At 43.0% G+C, this 24377-nt stretch overlaps 1 protein-coding gene across 1 annotated transcript in view; it reads left to right on the top strand.

Annotated features, from left to right (window-relative positions):
- adarb1b (adenosine deaminase RNA specific B1b) overlaps positions 1-24377 on the top strand; it is a 113616-nt gene that overhangs the window by 58542 nt on the left and 30697 nt on the right. The window contains exon 3 of the mRNA XM_061089188.1: positions 14187-14224. The gene's annotated coding sequence lies outside the window, so the exon portion shown is untranslated. The remainder of the gene's footprint in view (positions 1-14186; positions 14225-24377) is intronic.

Raw genomic sequence — 24377 nt, forward strand, 5'->3', positions numbered from 1 at the left:
GATTGTTTTTCAGTTGCTTCACCTTTTTCTCTCCCTTCATCCAAAAAGCACTCAGCTTCGCATTTACATTTGCTCGTAGTGCCGTTTCCACTCGATCATAAGCTCTCTGGCTCTCGCGCTGTCTCCGCTGTGCCTCTGCCCCCTCACTCGCTATTTCGGTCTGTTTTACCTTGGATGACCAAATGTTCAAATGACATTGAAACCCTCCCGGTCAGCAAGTTAGGGTAGTGAAGAGTCACGAGTCGTTTAGCAGGATGACGATGTCTTCCAGTAATTCATTAAAAAGCTAGAAATCTACTTATTCCAGAAATCTCTGTCTCTGTGTGTGTGATTCTATCAGCTTCACACGTGGCATGTGTATCGCTAATGGCCGAAGGAAGTGCAGTGTCGAATTTGGTGCAATTTGGTCACGTGACACGCTCGATATTAATAACATCATTACTTGCAGCGGCTCAATTACTGCAGGTCACATTTACAGTTCCAGTAAGAAGGCTGCAATCACTATTTCCACAGGCGGAGCAAACAGCCCATTCCAAACCCGCATGTTTAGAAACAGGCACTGCACTGGAAATGTTAATGAAATAATATCACAGGTCAAATCAGAAAAACTAAAAGTGATATATGGATTATAAAACTTGAATGTTGTTTCTCAGCAGTGACAAAAAATTGGGCTAGTGATGCAGTTCTGCCTGAAATCCGTTACCAAACAGAGGCTGTAACCTTATGTAACAATTGTCTGGTGAAGGGAGATGTCTAATCCTGCGCTGCAGTACAACGTCTTTGAATCTTTCTCAGAGAGCAACAACTAAACAAACTGGGAGCAGCAAATGAGAGCCCAAGGACGTTATTTGTTGGCTGTTGTCTTTTCGTATTTATAGGAAATATCACAAATACAGAGTGACTGGATATGACAAGTTGAAGTGGCGTCACATTAAGCTCGATTCCAAGAACTGACCTCCTCTTTGCATAATTTGGATCATTAGATGAGGATGGCACTGCGCTGACATCATGACACTGATTCATTAGAACATCATGGATTCTGTTACCATTTATTGTCAGAAGTAGGGTTGGAAAGTAGGGGTGGAAAGTTTCCGGTAAATTCCCGCGGAAACTTTACGGAAAGTTTCTACGGGAATATTAAGCACGGGAATTTGGGGAATTTTGAAAAAAATAAAACTATGCAAATTAAACGCTGAGCAATAAAAATATCATTCAAAACTCTATTTTAAAGATGTATGTAATGCAGCACACGCTGCACGTTGAGTTTCAACCCTCCACTGTGCATTCTTCCATCACATGCACAGATAACTCCCAGCATCCTTCACTCTACAGCAGGGCTATTGAGGCCTGCTGTAGAGTGCAGGACTAGTCAGGTAAGTTTCCATGATATTACTCGGGAAAATATATTAGCATGCTTATTGAGGATTGTTCATCTGTTTATCTAGCCTATTTCCATTAATTTATCCATCAATTGTAAAATATTTTTACAGACTATTCCAATTGTTTGGGTAACTATTTATATCTCTGGCATTGCATTAGTGTTTTTTTACAAACTTTTTTCTCATCTAATTCTACAGAACAATACCACGTGCACTATCTCATGTGTGGAGACATTTCACTCCATCCAATGTAGAAGGAAAGGCTGTGTACATTTGCAAATACTGTGCAAAGACCTATGTTAAGAATGACACAAAGATGCAGAAGCATATAGTCAAGTGCCCAAAGTTTCCTGAGGGCTCAAATCAGCCTATAACACAACAAAATGTTTATATTTATGTCTGAATATGACAAGGTAAATACAGTTAGTATAAATTACCCACAACATTTCCAGTTTATTCCCGGTTAATTCCCGCTAATTCCCGTCAATTCCCGTATATTCCCGTTAATTCGCGTTAATTCCCATGGAAAGTTTCCAACTTTGAATATTCCCGGAATTTTGCAACCCTAGTCAGAAGGCCCTTTTACCTCGAAGAGAAACCATGCGGCCCCTTGTGCTTGTTTTGGAAATCAGTGTCATAAACATCAAAAGTATTTGGAATTGCCAACGCAACAGACGTTCTCATGGGCAGCAAACAGAGATTTCCACAGACATGTCGACTGATAGAAAGGAGCCAGCGAGCGAATCAGACCAGCTTTGTTCAGCGGTCCATGGTAGAGCAGGCCCGAGGCAGCCGTGGCCAGATGGCAATCCCAGAAAGATGTTCCACCATCCTATCTTATTGATACTGACTCACTGCGCACAGCTCATGTGTGTGTTTGAAAGGGGACCACGTACGTCACCTCCTTTGTGGTCTTTTTTCATTCCTTCTGACATGCATTTATCAGCCGAGGACTGAGCGTACGCACACTCACACCTGAGAGCTGCCCCGGAGCAGCCGTACTCTTCTGCTGTCGGCCGCTGGGAGCAAAACATTCAATCATTGAAGGCCTACAACACACGGCTCTAAAAGGAAACAACTAAGTTTGTGTTGGCGTGTGTCAGGCAGACGGGAGGAGAGGGAGAAATAAAACAAAAGAGTGGAAAGCAGAGGGAGTGGGCCGGTGGGGGGAAGGGAGGCCTGGCAGGCGGATTGAGGCTTGGGCGCCACATCTGCCCATGCCTCACTTCCTGCTCTGCGGTTTCTGGCCGGCCACACTGACACCATCAACGAAACAGCAGGAGGCTTTGACTTTGCTTTATCTACAGTAGCATTGTTCCTAAACTCTAATTCAGATCATTCGTTCAGGAGGTGATCATTAATTGCCTCTCAGGCCAAATGGGTATATTTCAGTGTAGCTGTTTTTTTGTTTTGTTTGTTTGTTTGTTTGTTTGTTTGTTTGTTTTTTGCTCTGATTCACATTAACTCAAGGGAAGCCATCTGATGCCTAAATCATCAGCACGGAGCAGACACACTGCAGCGGTTTGGGTTAAATAGGCCGTCCTCTGTGCAATCTCAGTGGTAATCGTAATCCAGGGAGAGAAGCTGTTACTGAGCTGTCGGTGAGCTGACCTCACAACACAGAAACGGGTAGCTTCGCCGCATCGCCACAGATCTCGCTTCATTTACTCCCCAGAGTGTAAGACAGAGAACTGTTGAGGCTTTATTAATATGAATGAGAGGAGAGGGGGTCGCCGGCTCACAGCTTTTATGAAACACAGTCCCTTTCCAGTAACCTCGAGCTGGCAGTTACAAGCAGCACCTAAAAGAAACTAAATATACATCTTCTCACAGCTCTCAGTTCTTTGGAGCAACGTTTCCCTGAAGCGATTTGTCAGCGATTACCTGATGAAGGCTATGATTGTACTAAAAAATACATTTTGTTTGAATCCATTTTTGCCTTTTGTGCTCCAGGTTCACTTTCATCCTGCAACTGGCCTTTGGCTGCACTACAGCTACAAGGCTTTTCCAGTCCACTGTCCCAGTCTCATGTAGAAACGCTGCTCTCATCCCTTTAATTGATTTTATAGACAAACTTGCATTTGTCATAATACAGGATGAAGCCCAGGACAGACGGTTAAATATCTTAATGCAGTTAATTGCCTTTGTAAAATAGGAATGGAGCACAGTGTGTGCGTGTGTGTGTGCGCTAGTGCACACGTGTGTATATGCTGGTCCTGCAGGAATAGGTCCTATTGATAAAGGCTTCCCACAAATGGTTCTCATTTTACCAGGTGTAAGCTTTAGTCTGCTTTACTGGATACCCTGATTTTATGTTGTGTCATCTCATATATACACACACACACACACACACACACACACACACACACACACACACAAATGTGAGCACAACATGCCGTGGCCTACTTTTCCAATACCCCTGTTGTAATCCTATCTGCGACCACTGAATAGGAGCGCTGTGGGAAAGCCTGAACCACCATTGTGGGACAGAAAGGCTGAAAGAAAGAAAGAGGCTGGAGAGGCTGTGCCGGCTGGATTTAGTCTCCGTCTCCAAAGTGGTTAATTAGCTTGAACTCCACATTCCTATCACCAATTAGAATGAACCCCAGTGTCAGAGGAAAATGTCTGTAAACATCCATGAACACTGAACATTAACACATTCCGACGTAATTACAGTCAGGATAGTCGTCCAGCATTTTGGACGACTGTCCTCGGCGCCCGACGTAGCGAGAGCTCAGGTGGCGGCGCTGGATGCTCTGGGCGGTGGCAATGCAGATGTTACCTGGTGGCTCTACGCTTTCCCGTGTGTGTGACTGTGTGCGTGTGTGTGTGTGTGTGTGAGCCAGCTGTGATGGCCAGCTGCCCACTTTACCAAGGCCCTGGCAGCTCCCAAGGGGGTTGCCCCAGATAGAAACTCCAAGAGGAAAGCATCACATACATGCACACACACACACACACACACACTCCTTCTCTCAGAGGTACACCTGCATGCAGAGCTGCTTGCGTCGTCCCACAAGGAGAGGTTCGTGCTTATTTCCGACGTGACCTCAAATTGTCCTGGCGCAGCAAAGTTTCCTCACAGCGTTGTTTGTTGTTGTTAGAAGGTGATGGCACACAGCAGTAATCTGACATTGAGTTATTTCCGTCGGGTCTTGCACACGAAGCCGCTTTTAAGAAAAATAAATTCCTGCACTGGAGTACTCACTGAAATGATGCAGAGCCATAAGATCTCTCCAGATTATTAAGGCAGACCCCTTTGAGATGATAAATAAGTCTGAGAAAAAAATATCCTGGATAGTCCCAAGTAGGGAGAAGCCAGTGTATTTTTTCCATGAACTAAACATTTGTCAGATTAAATGTTTTAGTTTTTACTGTGATGTTTTTCTAACCTCCGTCAAGTCATTTAAAGTGTTTAACTAAAATACAATGAGCTACACAATAGATCAAATCAGATGTGAAGGATTGTCTATCAGGATAAAACCTGCCTGTGCAGTTTGTTTCACATCCACATCATTAGCACATAATTTCTACCTCACTCACCCAGCTCCAACAACAGACATCCCAGGTTAGTGAGCAGCTGGTAAACACAGCTGGTGAAGAGGTGGTGGAGACCAAAGCAGAGCTAAAAGGAGAGTGAGTATTCAATTTTGTTAGGTAGCGTGACTGAATGGAGGCTGTTCTCTGGATTTGTAAAGATGTTGATGCAGATCATAAATGGTTCTACGGGTCAACAACAATAGTAACAATCTTGTTTTGACTTCAGTTACGAGAGATTGTCGTTATCGGGCTGTGCTGTGAGTGTTATTGCCAACAGTCACGTCCGTTCTGTTCCTCCTGTAGTCATAACAATTTGTCCCAACAGCCTTTCAACTACAAATTCCTTTTAAACTGTGGGTGACCATGTTACCCTGTGTACTCAGAGGTGTTTTTCTGCAGTCACGTGTGTGCGTGTTTGTGTGCGCGTGTGTGTGACTCTCTGTCTGTGTGAGTGCAGTCATTATCCTCAATGTCACACCGCATTGCAGTGCAGTAAAAAACCTTTTGAGTAGGTGTGTGTGTCTGCGTGTGTGTGTGTGTGTGTGTGTGTGTGTGTGTGTGTGTGTGTGTGTGTGTGTTTTAATTATATAGTTGATCCAAGGAAGGCGTATATATGTGTATATCCACTACTGAAATTCAGATTGAGTTCATAATAGAGAAACGATTTTGGATCATTTTTAGGTTTTGTAATTTTTTGCCTCTTAAAGGTCGACTGTTATAGAGCTGAGCAGTCGGTGGCTGATACATTATACCAATCCAATGCTGCTGTTAAATAACAAGTATATAATCCTATTATTCCATGTCCATTACAATATGAAGGCCCTATATGATGGGATTGTTGTCCATTAATATATTGCTTTTGTAATCTTATTTATTAATGTAATATATATGTAAAAATATATTGAGTTAAGCCGTAGAGCTTAGAGCATGACTGGTGTTCAAGGGATTGCCGGGTACAGTGTGTCAATGAGGATCATTCAAAAGTGATATTGTATACATTATAAAATCGTATATATTTAAGGCTAGTAATGGGTTTGGATTAGATTTGCTGTCATTGAGGACGGCAGAAACGTGTTCAGATTCACAAAAGGTGGCGGTGACGGTTCTCGGGTGAGGGACAGTTGTACAGGACTCGAGACTCACTTTTTCACCACCTTCCCAAAACTGTAACGCAACATGTTTTCAGGCAAATAGCTTGTAAATAATCAAATGGACTAAAATAATAACTGGCATTGCAAAGCAACGGGAGATAGACACCCACACAAGTGCAGAAATATTATAATGCCTAGAAGTCCATGAGCATTACTCTTTTTTCAATTTCTCATCAATCAGATTTTTCATTTGATCTCTAGTCAGGACTTAGTGTTTTGTTCGCCCTCTCTCTCTCCACATCTTAAGCTTTTAAATCTCCATCCTCTTTATCTTTTGGCTGACTGACCTGTTTTGATGAACTATGTTTTGATTTCTGGTTTATGTTCTTAGAACCAAAAATATATCATCTTATGGTTATCAAAACTTAAAACACCAGGACGTGGGATCTTATAGGAGTTGCTGATTGAATATAATGAGCGTGGTAAGGCTCGTCTTTTGTTAATCAGCCTCCTGAACAGCCAGATATCAGCCTGATTGTTTAGTCGACCACTTCATCTGATTTTGCTTTTGATGATAAATACCCATTTATTTTTTGTCCTTTCCCCCTCTGTGACCAGATCTATGTACGTGTGAACTCAAACCCCCCCACCCCCCGTCTCTGATACACAGGAAATGGAAGGTTTTGCCGCTAACCAGGACACAGCTGTGTAGAAAGATAAATTGCCTGAGAACCGAGGGTCATTTGTCACAGGAGAAAATGCTGATGTCTGTGTTGTAATGTATAGTAAGACGGGGGAGGGTCTATTACAAATGAGGAGGAATTTATTTGGGTTCAGTATGATGGAGGGCAAGACAGAAATCCTGTTGTAGGTTATGAGCAGCTCACGTGTGTGTGTGTGTGTGTGTGTGTGTACAGTATGTGTATCTCAGCCACACAATTTTTCATCAATTTCCTCTTGGTGAAAAACACTGCCCATTACGAACATGTCCACGTAATCACATGAATTGTGTTGATATTTTCTGTGTGTGGCACTTAAAACTGAAAGTTATTTTTCAGCTGCCCCTTGCTCAATTGATTTGAATGTTCCAAAATTACACACAGTATACCACGCAGCCTACCTACTACTGGAACCTGAGCGGTCCAACTTGGATTTTTGGCTGTGTTGCCATGACAATGTGCTTTTTTCTTTTTTTTTCATTTAGGATTTCCCTGAGATTGTTGTCAAAATGTTGCTCGCAGCAGTTCAGCTGAGCCGGAGTTGACACGAGAAGCAGCACGACAACTGTGGGACATAATCAAAATAGCTCAGTTTGATTGGTATTCAGCAGAGCGCCTCGGCTGCTTAGTCACATCTCAAAGGGAACTCAAAAGCCACCGGAGTTTAAGGGGATCTATGTCTTTTGTGTGTGTGTGTGTGTGTGTGTGTGTGTGTGTGTGTGTGTGTGTGTGTGTGTGTGTGATGGCATCCGTGTTGATTTATCTGGGTATGAAGTATTGTTTAAACCCTGTAAAATACAGTAAATCACTTCATTAACAGTCTTAAAAACCTGCAGTTTGAATCTACCCTGTGAGGCTTGAAGTCTGCTGCCTCCTCTCCTCCCACATTCTCTCACCTCCAGCTTGTTGGCTTTGCCCTCCAGGAGTATACTGTATCATGCCAGAGGTCCTAACACAGAGCCACCCGTTGTGTTCCTCCTGCCCACACTGAGCACACAAACCAAATAATGTACGTACACAGATGCTATCGCTGGTCAAGCCTCAGCCCAAAAAACACCAAAGCCAACAAGCAGCTGTGTGTGGATCAGGTCCCGGAGCTGCAGGGTTCGTTAAGGAGGGGGCCACACCCAGCAGCGGGGGCTGATGGTCGCCTTGGGAACCCGAAGGGAACACCCATGGGAAGAATGAAGTCATTCCTATTTACAGGTCAGCTTATTAAGTACAGAAGCAAGCGCCTGTTTAGAATGCCACATTGTGAAAAACAACAGCTGATAAATAAGGAATATATAACATAAACTAGAATGTGACTTAGCAGAGCACATTTCTAATTGGGGAAAACATCCCACAATGTTAAAGGAAGAAGTCCCTGGATCTCCCCCTTTCTGTCTCCCCCCTAAAATGTGATGGGTTCTTCTTTTGCCCTTGTCTTATCCTAAGTTTTGTGTAAAACTGTTCAGTTGTTTAGTTTATAATCCTGTTGAAAAAACAGAAAAATGATCAAATCAGATTTTTGGAAGCTACAAGAAATCACATAGTCCTCTTTGTTTATAGACTCTCGGACGGTTTTCTGTATATTTGGCTGATATTTGGGCTTTGTGAATATTCCGTCACATTGGACTTACAGTGTTTAAGTCAATTGTAAAGTTGCAGCTTTCAGAATACAGCTCATTAAAGCTCAGTTCTGTCTGACAAGTGTCCCAGTCAAAGTCTGTTCTAACACTCTGGCAGAAAAACGTCATTGCCATTTTCCCCCTGACTTCCGAACGGGCCGTTCCCCATGCAGTGCAGCGTGTGCTAACTCTCCCTGTCGGTGAGTGTGTCGAGTCCAGGTGGTTCCTCTGATACGTGCCGGGCCACCATCTGCCTCATCACCTGCCACCGTGGGGCTTCATCACCGGGCCGTGGCAATCCAACCAATAGGTATCATCGGTGTAGTATCAAGGATAATCCATCGCTGGCCTCCCAGAGTGCTAATCCGAACTGTCAGGGGCTAAACACAGCCCTCTGTAATACTGAACATTGAAATGCAGCATTTTTTTTAAAACCATATTGAGGTGACATCATGCTGTGATTTTTGGCAACACAAAAATCCTCTGAGCGCTGCACTGTGACAGATAGGGAGGGAATACATAGCCACATCTCTTGCATTGTGGATTCTACCCAGCGCCTACAGTAAACGCTTACAGCACTGAAATAATCACTTTCACATTGTCTGCCGAGCCAGATTCTTCACTTCAGCAATCGCAGAATCCTTTTTCCTCACAACGGCGTCAGAATGTGACTGTGAATACAGAACAGTACTGCTGGGAAACCCCAAACCCATACAGCCACAAGCCTTTGAACATCCAAAGTACAAATCACTTTTTATTAGAGTCCTCGCTGGGGACCCTGTTAGAAAACGTCTTTCAAGTTAAGTGGCACAGAGAAAACAGAGGAAATGTCCCCAAACAAGTGACTTTCATTGAGCTTGTGGGCTCGTTGATGTTTTCTTGTTCTGAATTTTGTTCTTTTATCGCCCGTGCAGTCGCTCTAGAACCCTTTTCACCTTGTTTCACCTTCATACATTGACACCTGGGAGCTGGACCGTCCAACAGATGAACACAACTGTCAATCTAAGAAAAGGCAAAGTGCAGCTCATCCACTTTGAGATTTGACCTTCCTCTGTGTTCAAGGACACAACCACATGCAGAAAATCTGATTCAAACATGCATGCAGATGAAAACATCCCTCCCGTTATTCCATGTGTCCATATACTGCACAATATTAATCATCCTGTAGCATTACTGCCCTCTGCTGGACGAGTGTCAGTAAGACAAAAACATTGCCAGACACTCACGATGGAGAGAGAGAGTGCATAGTGATCCTGCTTCTATCTCCCTTGAATTATTATACACACAGACACACATATACACACACACAATCAGTCACGATATAATTACACACACATACACACATAATTAAGTGATGCATAAATCAAAACGGTTTCCCTTTTATGTATGGGAGAGGGAAAAGCTAGGTCAGAGGGAGGGGTAGCATTTAATGGCTTATCAGGACCCTGGCTACTATGTGTAAGTGTGTGTGTGTGTGTGTCTTGTGTGTGTATGTGTGTTTGTAAACAGTGGTTACCAAGCCATTGGCCTGATTTTGTTGGCTGAAGAGCGGCAGTCGAGGTTTACAGTCACGCACTCTCTCTCTTCCTCTTATCATGCGCGGTTGACTGGCCTCTCTGTCTCTCTTTCATAAGCAGCCCTCTCCGTCTCAGTTTCCTTCCAGGCCCCCCGGTCTCCAGCGTCTTTTTACTCCTCTGCCGTCGACTTCTAATCACCTCTCTCAAGTTGATCGAAGCTCCCGTATCATTTTCCATCCACCCACTGCCCTCCGGCCAGGTCGCACCTATTAAACCCTAATATGACCACAGCTCACGCACACACACACACACACACACACACACACACACACACACACACACACACACACACACACACACACACACACACACACACACACACACACACACACACACACACACACACACACACACACACACACACACACCACCTCTCAGTTCTAAAAGCTCTCAAAGGCTCTCCCCTCCTTCCTCTGCTAATCCATCACACACACAACCTCATGCTCTCGCCAAACTTTGTGCACAAAATGAGGATCAGTGAGGAACACAACTTCCACACAAGGCAATGAAACTCCGCTCCTGCCTGGACGTTATTCATCTGCCTTCACACTCCGGTATTCATCCACCGCGGGACATGCTCATACACCTACGGGTCCGGTTTGGAGCCGGGTCTCCACACAGCGACTTGGGAAAGCTGCTTCAGCATGCAGCGAAAAACACGAGTGCATTTTTGTCTATTACAAGAAAAAAAAAGTCTTATTAGCAACAAAGAGAAGACGCTGAAGTTTAATTTTTTTTCTTCACACGTCCGTTGCTTGTTAGCGTGTTTTTTGCCTGCTTCAAACGATCTTGTTAGCCTGATGGCTTTTTCTCTGTAGTCCCTCATTTTTAACGAGGAAAGCTTATAAATGCTAATGAGCAGACTGGATTTTGGTGTAGCTGAAGGTTCCTGTTCACTGATAGCAAATGTTATACTGTCCACATGTCACTTTAATGATGCTGCACTATTTGACCCTGTTTTGACACCACTCCTCTCTCTGGTGTTTGGCTGAACTATGCCATCACAGAATGTTTCTATTCATTACCTCCACTAGGGTATTTCTTTGTTTGTTCGTTAGCAGGATTACGCTAAAACTTGCGTAATGAAATTATGTGGAGGGGAGGGACATGATCCAATGAAGAACCGATGATATTCATATTGATTAAATATTTTTTTGTGTCAAATTTGGTGCAGATCTGAAAAAAAATCGGGATCTAGTGAATCTAAATGTGATTTCATAAGAGGACGTTTTGTGGACATATGCAATCTACTGAGGGTGATTCCCTTATAGGTTAACACAAGGAATCTCCAAAACTGTTCATGAACCATAATTCAGAGGAAGGATTGGTAAAAAAAATGTTGCTGATACATGACACAACTGCTGAAGAAGAAACTTAAGAAACAACTTCCCAACAGTACCTTTAATATTCATCCACTAGCTTCCACAGTTATGCTGAGCTTCGACATTTCTGCATCCCTGAAACTGCCCCTAAACTGGCTTTAGAGAAAGACAACAACAAAAACACAAAGCTGTTCTCACCGAGTCTATTCTTAGAGCTTTGTGCTTGTTAGTGGACTGTACATGTATGAACCAACAGATGGGCTCACCACAGTAGTCTGGATTTCCTCCCTGTGAAACGCTCTCAGAGTTTGTCTTTGTCAATGGTTGTGTTCTGCTGTCAAACCACTGCAACGGCCACCAGGACTGGAGCTGTTATTTGAGTCTGGAACTCTGTTCAGCCTGGATCACACACCACAGAGAATTGCCTTCACAACCACAGCCTCTTTTCCTCTTGTCCATTCAGTTTGTGTTAGGAAGCAGAGAGTGAGAGAGAGAGAGAGCGGTGGGTAAACTCTCTGCCAGTGCAACAACACAGGCCTCTGTAGAGCACGCACTGACTCCATTCTCCCATGTCTGCTGCTTTTGCTCTGTCTCTATAAATTAAAACATGAAGGGAAGTGGAGTAGCGGCTCTCCTTCACAGGCAACAAATCAAAACAAGAGATTTAAAAAATAACACAGCCGCCCAGCCAAGGCAGCTGTGGTGAGACTTGGCCGGCCACGGTTGTGGTTGGCTTGGACACCGAAGTATGAATGAATTTGCGCCTGGAGTATATTTAAGTTTCCCAATCTCCTGGCTGGTCCTGACTTCTGTGTCCCACAACTCGTATCGCAAATCTGTTTTCCCTTTTCTATCTTTCTAACCATTTTCCACAAATCCTTCTCCCTGTTGGACTCTCTCTCAACCGCTGTCTCACTTTTGGTTTCTCCCTCTTTCTGCTCGGTTTAACTTCATGTGCTTAATTGGCAAGCCCTTACACAAAAACCCTCTAATTTCGTTTTTAGGAGCATTTTATATCAAGCTGTGGGAGCGGGCTGTGGGGGAGTGGGCCGGCAATTAAAACAGCTTCATTGACCTTAAATGATCCTGCGGGCTACAGACCACAGTTTGGAAACGTTCTCCTTCACCTGAAGTTACCTTCTCCTCACTTCACCTCTCTCTCTGCGATTCCACATCTCAGTCTTGCTTTGCCTTGTTTCTTCATCTTACACTTTCCAATAAAAGATTTATTAAATATATATATATATTATTATATATAGCTGCTCTATAGCGGCTTTTGAGCTTTAAGGCTTTTTTTTCTCCCACAGTCATCTGTAGATTTTCTATTAATGTTTTAAGTTATCATTCTGTTTGATTCCCATAATGTTTCTCAAACCACATCTTGCATTTTGGATTCTTCATGTGCTAGTGTTTAAGTTAAGTAACTTGTTAAAAAATTAATCTTTGTTCCACTGCTAAATGAAGTCCTGCATGGGTACATTTTCCAAAAGCCTCCTGCAAACCTCCGTACGGAACCCAAACCATTTTTGCCGCAATTATCTCCAAGTCAAATCCGGACCTACACGAACCCGAGTTGTGTTCTGGGGAAAGTATCCGTCAGTTGCCGTAGCACCTGTGCTCCTGCAGCTGTCAGTGTTTCCTCCATGACAAAGTGTCGAGCTTGCTGCTATCAAAAGCTAATACACCAATTACAAGCAGCAAAGCCACTGAGACCGTGTTCACCACTGGCTCTTTGTCTTTATATGATCCAAATTGAAACACTAGCTGGTTTGGTATTGTATAATAGTTATTTGAGCTGAAGTGAAGGGGTGAAAGGTGGCGTCATATGGGCTGAAATCATTGTGACTGACTAGACTTCATATTTGCTGATTTTTTTTAATGATTTCTCCCCACATTCAATCTATAATATAATGATTTACCTGCATGAATACACAGTGACGCTGTTGTAGGACGCTATAAAAGATTTATCTGTCTCAGACTGGCCAGCAAAGTTTGAACATAAACAACTCTTCCAGCTTCTCTACAACAAAAGTGTTCCAGGATGTAAATGAGTTAAGCCTCAGATGGTCCGTGTCCATGTTGCAGGTGCATGACGAGGAAAACCAGGATTTACGGAGCTCAGTAGAAACATTTTGCTGCCTTGTTTCTCCTCTGGACTGGAACATGGGAGATGTACAGTAGCCTCACAGGGGAACTACATATTTTCCATCATCACATTAACCATGTTATCGCTCCCTGTTTCATGTGCATCCATGCAGCCTGCCACAGACCGCCGTGCCATTAATCTAAACTTAATGTAAATATTTATCTGGTTTAAACTTCCAGCTGGATGATGAATTAGCGTCTGAATAGCAGAAAAAATACCCACGTTTCTGCTCTGTGGCCTGAACTGCTGAAAGGTCTTGTTAATTTAATGACCAGTTATGCTCAAGGAAGACATTTTATTAATCTGATTATTTATTATTCGGAAATTCGACAGATTGAGATCAGCGTTTTGGCCACATATGAATACAAAAAACTGCCACAATGGGTTTCTCAGTAAATGGCTAGTTTCTGCCATGTGCCATGCCTTCAGACAGGAAAGCATTTAATGGGTTATTTTGCAGAGAATTAATTGGAAACACGTTTTCCCAGCTAAGATAAATAGATTCAGTCACTTCACCTGGAAAAACGTACATTCCATTGCTCCAAACAATAGCTGTGGTCGTCCGGGAACACAAGCGAGTTGTTGCCGGGGAAAGTCCATCTGAGGTGGAAACCTGGCGGAGAAACCAACTTGTTAACTGGACCGTTCTCCCACTCTGTGTACTTGTCTTTGCCCCTCTGCATCCACCACGAATCATTTACACTGAACTGTCCATAATCCAGGTTTCTGACAGTAACTCTGCAGTCGGCCAAACTCTCTCTCTGCTGTTTACTTACGTGGAACATCTTGTCTTTCTCTCCGTCAGGTTTTTTTACGATCGCAGACGTCACACCAGAGCCAAAGGTGAGTGGAGTTTCTCTCTCTCTCTCTCTCTCTCTTTTTTTACTTTTTCCGCTTCTGTTTTTCAAGTCATACTCATTTTCTCTCTTCCACAACAAAATTCCTTAACAATGGCTTCATTTAGAGAGTTTGTAAAGTATTTATAAATCAACCACATCATTTCAACATTGGTGGGCCCTCGGCCAAACCCCAAATCGCCTCCATGTGTCCGGGGTGTGTTAGTGAAGCACTGAATGAACGTGGATGAGCTAATGAGCTGCAGGGTGAAGTATAATAGGACGAATGTTGTTTCACAAATTCAGACAATTTACCATTTAGCTTTTCCCTCCATGGTTTTAATAATGTGGCGCTTTGGTGCCGACACAGATGTAATTACACAAATCAACCACTAGAGAGAGGCAGAGTATTTATTTTCTGTTACCTCTCACACTGGTGAGGCTGAGAGGAGGAGGGGGGATATGAGCACACAAAATCTTAATGTTTAAGATATAGAAAGAAACGGAAGTGGAAAATCATTGCAATTGTAGAACATATGAATTAAAACCATTATATGACAAGGTTTTATGACGTGTCTTTAAATATTACATCTTTAGATACTTTGTGGAGGTGTGTAAGTGCATTTAAATTTTTTATTCAGTGTTTTATTTTTCATTGCTGCAAACAGATGATCACAACAGTGCAGTGTGTGTGTGATGAACTGAAAAGCAGATGGAATAGGGAAGGAGGTGAAGTTGTTTTCTCTCTGTGACTGTGTTGAGATGTCAGTGACTCTGAGAGGGGATTAGACAGGTAAACAGCCCAATTCCACTCGCTGGGTTAATTCACCGCCATCTGAAAACATGAGTCTCCCTCTCTCTCTCTCTCCTCCGAGAGTCCCCTCCTTCTTTCTCCTCGCTCTCCCCCCTCGCCTCCCCTCCCCGACTAGTGATAGGGCAGACATGGAGTCAACGGAGGAGAGAGGCGGCGAGAGGAGGAGGAGGAAAGGGAGGGAGGGAAAGAGAGTTGGGATGCGAGGGACTGAAGTAGAAACAAAGGGACGCTGCAGGTGTGTGGAGTTGGTCATCCTGAATATCATTAGCAAGCTGTGGCTGTGAGAGGTGAGGGAACAGGTGGACAAGTTTTTAAAGAAGCAGTTTAGTTCATTTCCTAAAAGTGCAGCCAGAGACATGGCCCTTCTCACCAGCGGCACTCAGAATCTGGACTCGTACTACTGCCTGATCCGACGCAGGTTCAAGAGGAGGCGCAAGAAACGCTCCGAACGCAAAGGTAACAACCCCCCCCGACGGCAGCGGTTCATACGCAGAGAGTGATGCTGAGCGGAGCTGGTTGTAGAATGTGTAGTAACAGGTGGGAGAGCAGAGCTGTGAACTCACTGGAGGAAAACTGTTTGTTTCACTTGTTGGGTCTCAAACATCAGGAGGCTGCTGGGAAATCTGTTCACGTTTCTCTGTGTAAGAGCAAATTTCATTGATTTGTAAAGTTGTCTGAATTTCACAAGAACCTCCTCTTTTCTTTATCGTGTCATTTTCACAATTTTTTTCTCTTGTTATGACATTTTTTCTTGCATATTTTAAGAATATAGATCCATGTTTTAGTTACTTTTAGTCCAGCCATTAAATTAGTCTGCACATATAATCCAAACGAATGATTTCTCTGAGATTTGCAAACATTTCTGATGCAAACAAACAAAAGAAAAAGTGTAGTGTTATTACGTAATTATTACAATTACTGAAAGCATATGTATGCAAACCAGCAGGATATTGGGATTTTGTGTTAGGATGAATATATAAAAGACCTGTAAGTCAATTCAAGAGACTGCGTGAGGTTATTGATGAACTGTCCTTTATTTTACATGTCAGCCACACAGCTACACTATGTTGTTTTTCTGTAATCGATTTACTTTAACATGCTGAAAACGGACTTCAGTTAATGAAAGTGCTGTGTTTAGATTGAACACGTTTTTATGTTTGAGCATTCTGCTAAGTCTTATTAAATTAATTAGTGACTGACTGGTATTCTCTCTCATGTTTTACACACACACACACACACACTCCTCTCTCTCTCTCTCTCTGTCTCTCTCTCTCTCTCTCTCTTCTCCTGTACATACACTTTCTTTCTTGCTCAGCCTCCCTCCCTCTCTCTCATCCTTTAAACTCTCTCTTACTCATTCTTTACATACTCTCTCTCTCGCTCTCTCTCTCTCTCTCTCTCTCTCTCTCTCTCTCCCTTTCTCTCATCTTTTAAACTCTGCCTTACTCATCCTTTACATCGTCTCTCTCTCTCTCTCTCTCTCTCTCTCTCTCTCTCTCTCTCCTCTCTCTCTCTCTCTGTCTCTCTCTCTTCTCCTGTACATACACTCTCTTTCTTGCTCAGCCTCTCTCCCTTTCTCTCATCCTTTAAACTCTGCCTTACTCATCCTTTACATACTCTCTCTCTGTCGTCTCTCTCTCTCGCTCTCTCTCTCTCTCTCTCTCTCTCTCTCTCTCTCTCTCTCTCTCTCTCTCTCTCTCTCTCTCTCTCTCTCTCTCCCTCCCCCTCCCACACACACACTGACAGGTGTGTGTCTCTGTGTAATTGAAGTCAAGTGTCGGTCGCCCCACGGAGGCTCGGAGCTCGACTCTCCTGAGTTTGCTGCTCTGCTCGGAGGATTAGCCTAACAGCAACGGTAGTAATTACTTAGGTGGCCACAGCTCACTGGAAGCATTAGCCATGTCTCAGCCACTTGCTTTGACACCCAACCGCCTCCAAACTCCCCACCCCCCCCCAGCCCCTCGTGGAGCCGAGTCCATTCATCCAAGTAAATCCAACCACTGCTGATGCTGCGTTTCTCGCCCCCGGTTGCACACTCCAGCCCGGCTCCAGCAGAGGCTGCCTCCGTCCATCAGCATTACACAGGTCCGTTTCCCGCCTTTTCACTCGCCCTTATCACCAGGGGAATGGAAGTGGCACTTTTTCACCACTCCCAGAGAAGCGATGACTAAGCAGGACTTTGGAGCAGGCTCTGTTTGCTCTCTCAGGCAGCTTTAATGCCTCGTGCTGGAAGCCCCCTGATAAGTTGCTTAGTGCTTGAGCTCCTCAGCGAGCCCCCGGTGGGTTGGGCGGCCCGCTCCGGCTGAGATGATGAGGTCACACACTTATTTAAGACAATCATCAGTTGAATAATGTGACACTGACTCAAGGAAATCTCTGTTCCCTTGAACGGTGAGGGCAGAGTCCGTGCCGCACCACTGGACCGGACAGTCCATTAAGTGTGGATTAGTGTCTTCCACAAGGACACTCAACGTGTCGATACAGGGGTCACCAGGGTCACTGTTTTGAGGGAGCCATCCTTTCATAAGCACTAATCCACAGCACAGCCCTTAACAGAATTTATATATTCAGTTCAACCTTTCTCCTCATTTTAGTGCTTCAAACTTATTCCATTTAGGAAAATATCACGTAAAAGAAGCTTATTTGGAGAATTAGTGTTTGAAGAGTTTTTGGGTTTTTAACACAGGATATTTCCCTTTTAGGTGAAATGACAGAGTATGAGAAGAAGACAAAATATGAGAAACTGTATAATAGAAGTATAAAATAGCATAATATTGTATTCTAATACATTGAAATACTGTATAGTTATTTATGATGATGGTAATATATATATGAATACACCTTCAATATTGCATCTCCAAACCAGATTTTTTTCTAAACCTCACCTTGAAATTGATTTTCTCCAACAACAATCCTTTTTCACACAAGGCTTCCCCACACAGAAATCCAATAATATTAATGTTTGAATTTCAGGGTTCTGGTCACACTGGTATGACTCACTGGTGCCTCTCAAATAGAACAGAACCATTGTGTTGTTAGTAACACCTCTGCTCATGACCGGTCAAAATGCCTACTTTTAATATATTCTCACATTGCTATTTAATCCATATATTAGTCAATAACAGTTGCTTTTATTTGCCTTGTGCCATGTGAATAAAATGTATTATTACTGCAGTATAACCTGCCACTCGGTCATGCTCTACTGGAGGATGGGTGCTGTGACCAGTTTCCATGTCGATGATCTTCATTTACCTTTGCTTTATAAGTGAAATCACCATCCGGTGCACAGTGACTTTCAAAATGCTCAACTTAAGCATATCTTCCAAGTGATAGGTTCTTCAAGGCATCTCTCATAAATGTGCCACGCCATGACACTCGCAGGCGATGCTTTCCAATGGGCCGTGTATGAAATATGGAAAATGGAGAACAGAGGCCTGTTTTCTGCTATGTCAGCAGAATCTCCAAAATGAGCTTTTGCAACTTGAATGGAAGGGGGGGGGGCAGCGAGGGGGCTCTGCTCCGGCTTATGCTCACAGTCATCACTATGAAATGCACTTCTTCTGTACAACAAGGCTCGCTTTTAACATTTTCTCTTCTCTCAATATAATTACCTATATATTAATTCACTTTTTATCTCAAAATTATTTAGAAATTGTGCTTTTTGCTGTTTTCCTTTCCTTAGAATAATCCTAACTGTTCTATGTAGACTAAAAAAATGGATGTACAGCCTCTGAAAAAGCTCAGACAAACCCATTAACATCTAACAGCAGTAGCAATGGGAATCAAATCGAGAACACAGTCGCTTTAATTTACCTAACAACAACAACAACAACAAAAAAAACCTGTTAATTATGAACCCTTCCTCATTCGGTGGCAGAACATTCTCAGGCGCCGCAAACACAGCAGCACTCTGTCACGATAAGAAATGAGTTGTGTCTGCCTGTCTCGATGTAATTAGCCTCGATTAGCATGCTGCTAATGACTGTAACAGGCTGACAGAGGAGGTGGGGTGGGGGTGGAGGGGGGGACCATTGTGGCGAGACAGCACCGAACCACCGAGGTGTGTTTAGCTGGCAGAGAGACACTTCACAGCCCGGGGGATGGATGCAAGGATTCATAACCACAGTGAAAAATTTCATTAATGTAGATTCAATGTAAGTGTGGATTTAAATGGTTATGGAAATGTTATTTTTTCTTCTGTAGCTGGTTATTTCTAAGGGGATTTTATTTTTTAGATGAACGAAACAGGTGGAATGATGAAATCTGATTTTCCCAAACAAAGGTGTTGTGTACAAACCCTCGTCAGCGATACACAGGAAGCTTCATTTTAAAGCAGGTGGTCATGACATGCAGTGAAGTGGCTCTGACTGTGTGTCTGTCTCTCTCCTCCCACCTCTGACACCACTCCTCTTTGGTAGTATGAACATTTCCCCCCTCCCTCTGTCACCTGTCACAACCTTCCTCCTCCTCTCCCTCCCTGTGCTCTCCCTTCCTCCCATCAGCTCCACCTGTCTGTCCCACATTAGCAGAGGCACAAGGTGTGAAATTCAACTCCCAGGTGACGGTGTCAAAGACGCTGGCGGGCGCGTATCTGCGTTACTGCATCTGTGTCCTTGCACCGCATTTATTGTCAGGTCCACCCCCCCACCCCTCAACGCAACCTGCACATACACACTAATATGTTTGAGTATACACACATATCCATCTCCTCGGGGGGGAACAGGATCCCTGTGTGTCTAACCTGGCCTTGAGCGTGGCCATCAGTGTTAAGTGTGAGCCTGCTGGGCATTTGGTGAGGAGAGGACAGGAGGAGTGTGTGTGTGTTTGTGTGTGTTTGTGTGTGTTTGTGTGCGTGTGTGTGAAAAGATGTTTTTTGGAGGTCAGTGGTTCAGGTTAGACTTGTGTTAGGATGATTCAGATGTTGTGTTGGGGGTAAATCTGCAGGAATTTAATGGAAGTCTAAGCAAAGTCCCCGGAAGACCCAAAGAGAGGGCATACCTTACATTACATTACACTACATTACATACATACCTCTGCAGACAGCCCCTTTAAATTCAATCAAGCCGAACCAAAGTAAACACACTCGTTACATGCCTGATTACTTTCATCAAGATTTGTGTCTTTTTTGTGTTAGATCGTCAGAAGGCCTTATCTTGCAATGTTTCAGAAATTGGGCAAATGAGTTCCTGGATTCCTGATCTGGATCCAACGATTGTTGTGGAAATCCGTCCAGTAGTTTTGTGTAATTCTGCTCAATATGTCTCGGTTAAAACTCAAAAGAAAACACTTTTATACACCGAAATAGTTAAATGCACAATGTGTTTCAGGTTATTTCAGGTTGCGGACTAAAAATTCTGGACATAATTTAAATGTAGTAATTGATTGTGTTGGATGGTGGATCCTAAACTAAATAACACTGTTAAACCCTTTGAAAAAATAATTACTGACTAGGAAGAAAATCAGTTTTTACAGCACTGTCAAATTAAAGTAAAACTTAAAACTTTAACACAATGGTTTAAGGCTGGTTTGGATTGTATTAGTCTTAACGTGTCGTGTCTATTATCTTGATGTTGGTTTCTTTGCATGGAACCATAGTTGTGCACTATGACAACCTGGATATTTGCATGGTAATATTTGTAGGTTTCCAGCAGCTCCTTACCTGTGTGCTCTGTTAGGTACTTGAACATTGAGCACAGCAGTGGAGAGCCAGGCATGCTCGCACACACATTCACACACTTCCAAACACACTCAAACATACACTCCTTTCCCCCCCACAGGCACTCGGTCCCTATGCTGTGTCATAAATCAGAGCTGTCAAATAGATTTTACAGCTCCTAGTGAAAAGAGGAGAGGCAGCCACCCAACAACCTTGAAAAGAGGGAAGAAAGCAAAAGTAGAGGAGTTTTGTTATTATTAAAGCTGATACCTGGACCTACGGAATCTATAAAGAATAATGGGACAGCTTTGCACCCTACAGTGCATAAGAGAGCGGCCAGTACAATGTGTACTATAACACTCCATCTGTGTTACGCCTGTTGTTCAAGTCCAAAACTCATTTATTTTCTTTTTTCATTTTAACACTTTATATGCAACATCCATCCTAAAAATGTCTGAATCATGAGTGAGACCAATATGTGGGTTTCAGTTCTCAACATGTGTGTAAGTTTAAAGGGTAAAGATACACTTTTGCTAGTGCTACACCGTCTGAGCACCCATGGGTGCGTGCGTTGAACGATGAGTGGTCAACAAAAAACAAAACACACAAATTAAGAAACTAAGTACAATCCTTTCGAACTGCACATTGTTGTTCTGTCTGTGGCACCACGCTGCTGTAGAAGTTAACAGACTGATGGTTGTTAACTTAAACCACTGGGATTTGACCCGACTGATTGACATTACACTTCATGTTAGTCTCTCTGCGTCACCCTGTGACTCCAATTGATTGGTTTTAAGGTTTCAAATTAAAAGCCCTTGTGTAATTGCAGGTTTGATACCTTGCAGATATCACATATTGCAAAAGTGGAAACACTCTCTAGGCTATTTGTCCTCAGAGAACCGGGAGGATTCAACATACTTCTAAAACTTGGTACATCCACCACCAGTTTTATGAAATGTGCGTTGTCTCAGATCCCGTCCTCATCCCAGCTCATCTGGTCGTGTTCACTGGTCGGAGGAAGCTCATTGGACGGCAGTGTTTGAATGGCTGCTTAATATGCAGAGTGGAGGGAAGCATGTACCACCAGAAGTAAGGCAAATCACTTCTGGCAGCCTAATTCACTGGTCATTAGAAGGGCCAAATTGAATAATGGACTCTGAGGTAAGTGTGTGTAAGTGCTTGTGCGTGCGTGTTCACGTGTGTGTCTGTTTGATGAGACAGGGCCGTGTTGGGTGGCCGTACTCTGTGGCCCCTATACCTTGGCCCATCAGTTTCAATCAGGCAGCACGACAAGCACTCCACAACCCCTCTCCATTAGGCCCCCGGTGCCCACACGTGTACTCTATTACACAGCATTACCTGGTCAGGGCCTGGAGACATCACCTGTGGAAGCGACGGACAGAGAGACTGAGAGAAAGAGAGAGAGAGGGATTGGCTCTCAAAAATAAAACCGATCCCATTTCTATTAAGATTCTTCCTCGTTCTCATGTTCTTGAGGTAATCACTGGACTGCCAGTGCTTTATTGGGGAAAGTAATGGGATTGCGGGTGGTGACAGTCGCACTCACTTATCTAACTGAATACGCAGACAGCTAACGATGATCCCACCTTCCTACTTGTATCCCGACCTGTCCCGGTTCCTCCTCCGCTCATAAGTCTCGCTGCTGCTTCTGCGATATTTACACATCGACTCAATGTTTGTCTCTTAAAGGGCAATTACTGCATCCTTGGAGCTTTTACCAACATAAATACAGTATTTAGAATAATCTGGACCGCCTTGTCACACGCAGGATTATCAACTGCATACATCAAGATATAAGGGAAGGAGTGAACATTTATAAGTTTGAGCACTCATATTTTATCTTCTCCAGCCAACAGAAGAAGCTGGATAAAAGCATAACCTGAAGAATATAAATCAAAAACAGTGAGTGAATCCAGCAGAGTGGAATGACTAGATGCAGTGAATATGACCCGAAACAAAAAGTACAACTTCAAACTAAGCCAAAGAAAATAAAAGTTTGCCCGTAAAAGCAAGAAATCCTTGTTGCCCTGTAATGTGTCTCCCACATATCGACACCAAGCTACACACAGGGAGAACAAACTGTTTCGCCCAGCAGCAAAATTTATAATAATGACAAGATGAAATATTTCGTATTTAACTACAAACTGTAACACCTATAAACTACTATTACAAGCGGTAACTCAACATTGTTCTAATGCACATTCGGGTAAGTCAGGTGGGCTTAATAGGGCTTGAAATGTGATTTTATATATTTTTTTTTTAGAGAATAAGGGAGAAATCAGACAGCAGTGGAATGGATTGGAGTGGCCGCGCTGCCCGGTGGGCCTATCAGTCAGAGTTAGGGCCGCTGAGAGGGTTGTCTCATAGGCGGCCTCTCCTGCTCTGGCCATTTCCCGTGGTCATTCGTCTCTGTCCAGTTTCTTTCCCTGTCCTTGCTCCCTCGTTTTTTCCCTGTCATCTCCTCCTCCCCCTCATCTTCGATTCTTCATTTTGGACTCTTAGTCTGTTTCTTCCCTCTTTACTCTGGCTTTTTCGTGCCGAGCACTCCCCTCTGTTTTTGTTATTTTTCCAACTTTTCCCTTCTGGACAGTAAATTGTTTTTTCCCATCTGCAGTGGAGTGAAGAAACATTCATATAGTTTTGAAGAAGCACTTTTTAACAGCTGTCGTTGTTTGTGATTGTTTGTTAATCACAGTGCTCTGTTAAATATTCAGTTGTGATGGTTCTTTTGCCATTTCTCATTTCTCAACTCTCTTTATTTCGGTGGCTGGCGATAGTACTTCGAGGGGACAATTCGGGCTTCAAAATAATCCAAATTAATTATATTACAACAACTAAGTTGTAATTTTATAAATTGACGGCAACAACACAGAGTTCTTTGCAATTAATGCCTAATATTCTGTTGCCGTTTTTCATGGATGGAGCTTTTTAACAGGCTATAAGCCTTTCAACTAATTAGGCAGTGTGCTCATATTCAATTATAGATTCATCATGTATATATTTATTTCACAGTAAGTAACAAAATGATTGCAATAGATCACAGAAAACCACTTTTTTATGCCATCATTTTTCTTCAAATTGCAACCCATAATGCAATTAGACCAGTTGCTCGACAAAGCTTTAATTGTTCAGTTGTTTGTTCGAGTGATGGAAACAATTGTTTGCCTGATTTTTAAATTAAGGCACCAGGTCGTCATGTACAACTTCATAATCATCTGCTCTAATAAGAAAAAGGCTAGAATTGATTTATTTATATTTACATTTAGTTGGAGCAAATGCAGGAACAATGCATTTAGATACATAAAAACAAAATTGTCAACACAGGATCTTTGGAGTCAATATAAAAACAATTCAAACTGTGAGCCGGGCTCAGTCACACGTATCCTCACACAACCAGGAGATCCAGAGTAAACCCAGCTCTGATATATAAGTTGCTGTTATTAGATTCTCTCTGCTCTACCTGAAAGGCCATGAAATGCACTAATATGACCTCAATATCAGAACCGGGAATGAAAATGTCAAGGTTCAGGTCTGAATCAAAGAAAAACAAAAACCTTGCACTATAACTTATAGCATTTTTCTCCATTGTGGTTCTGAAAGCTCTGAGTAAATTTTAGATTTATGGACAATTCATCCGATTTAAATTATGATTTACCTGACTAACTTAGA

Source organism: Limanda limanda, chromosome 16 (assembly GCF_963576545.1).
Source record: "Limanda limanda chromosome 16, fLimLim1.1, whole genome shotgun sequence".
Taxonomy (NCBI): domain Eukaryota; kingdom Metazoa; phylum Chordata; class Actinopteri; order Pleuronectiformes; family Pleuronectidae; genus Limanda; species Limanda limanda.